The 1518-nt window shown below is 35.2% G+C and overlaps 1 long non-coding RNA gene across 1 annotated transcript in view; it reads right to left on the bottom strand.

The window, feature by feature from the left end:
• The window catches only part of LOC138958121 (uncharacterized), a 7976-nt gene extending 6751 nt beyond the window's left edge, over positions 1-1225 (bottom strand). The window contains exon 1 of the long non-coding RNA XR_011453306.1: positions 1106-1225. This is a non-coding gene — a long non-coding RNA (uncharacterized lncRNA). The remainder of the gene's footprint in view (positions 1-1105) is intronic.
• Between the last annotated feature and the right edge of the window lie 293 nt (positions 1226-1518).

Genomic DNA, 1518 nt, shown 5'->3' on the forward strand with positions numbered 1-1518 from the left:
ACAGCAGATTATATACAGTCGTATTTACATACATATTATAGGCATGCATTTCGTGGTGCGCATGTAAAATTTGTTTTGCGTTTATATAATTATATAATTCAAAATAATGTAAATAATGTCAGTAACATAATAATTATAAACAAACAAGTCGCGAAAGGCGAAATTACTACATTTAGTCAAGCTGTGGAACTCACAGAAACAAAACTGAACGCACTGCATTTTTCACAATGACCGTAGTCCGCCGCTCGTGCCAAACGCAGTGAAACTGACGAGACTGTTTAGCGCGGTAGTGGTTTCGCTGTGCTGCATAGCACGCTTTTCTGTACCTCTCTTCGTTTTAACTTTCTGAGCGTGTTTTTAATCCAAACATATCATATCTATATGTTTTTGGAATCAGGAACCGACAAGGAATAAAATGAAATTGTTTTTAAATCGATTTCGGAAATTTGATTTTGATCATAATTGTTATATTTTTAATTTTGAGAGCTTGTTTTTAATCCGAATATAACATATTTATATGTTTTTGGAATCAGAAAATAATGACGAATAAGATGAACGTAGATTTGCATCGTTTTATAAAAAAAAGATTAATTACAATTTTCCGATTTTTAATGACCAAAGTCATTAATTAATTTTTAAGCCACCAAGCTGACATGCAATACCAAAGTCCGGCCTTTAAAATGAGGGTGTGACAGTGCCGCCTCAACTTTTAAAAAAAGCCGGATATGACGTCATCAAAGACATTTGTCAAACAAATGAAAAAAATTTCTGGGGATATTATACACAGGAACTCTCATGTCAAATTTCATAAAGATTGGTCCAGTAGTTTACTCTCAATCGCTCTACACACACACACGCACAGACACACACACACACACAGACACACATACACCACGACCCTCGTCTCGATTCCCCCTCTATGTTAAAACATTTAGTCAAAACTTGACTAAATGTAAAAAGTAGTCTGGTTACATCACATTTAAAAAAAAACACATGTAAACACAGATTGTTAGTACACATACACATGTATTTTGCAAAGTTCAAAAGCATCTAACAAACCAATTTAAATTTGTTTACGTCAAGTTGAAACAAAGTGAATACATACTGCAAATGTTCACGAAGAATAGTTCGTCACAGAGCGTCCTGTTTCAGAAATTGTATGAGTAAAATAACAACACCAAAAGACATATATATAGATCCGGACGATAATCTGACTTTAATATTTCTTGCATTGTTCGCTACAGCTGTTACATGTTCTTACTTACCCAAGTAAGCTTCTGGATCAGACAAGAAGAAAGGCAAAAGGTCAACCAAGGGGTAGCAGTTTTGTTAATTGTTTAACACGTAGTCAATATTTCACGCTAACACACACACACACATACACACACACACACACACACACACACACACACACACACACACACACACACACACACACACACACACATACGTGTCTGAGGGGGGATATCTGGACATTTGCCGCAAAGAAAAATGTGTTGTATCTGGACTTGTTTATTT

This window comes from Littorina saxatilis, linkage group LG2, assembly GCF_037325665.1.
Source record: "Littorina saxatilis isolate snail1 linkage group LG2, US_GU_Lsax_2.0, whole genome shotgun sequence".
NCBI lineage: Eukaryota > Metazoa > Mollusca > Gastropoda > Littorinimorpha > Littorinidae > Littorina > Littorina saxatilis.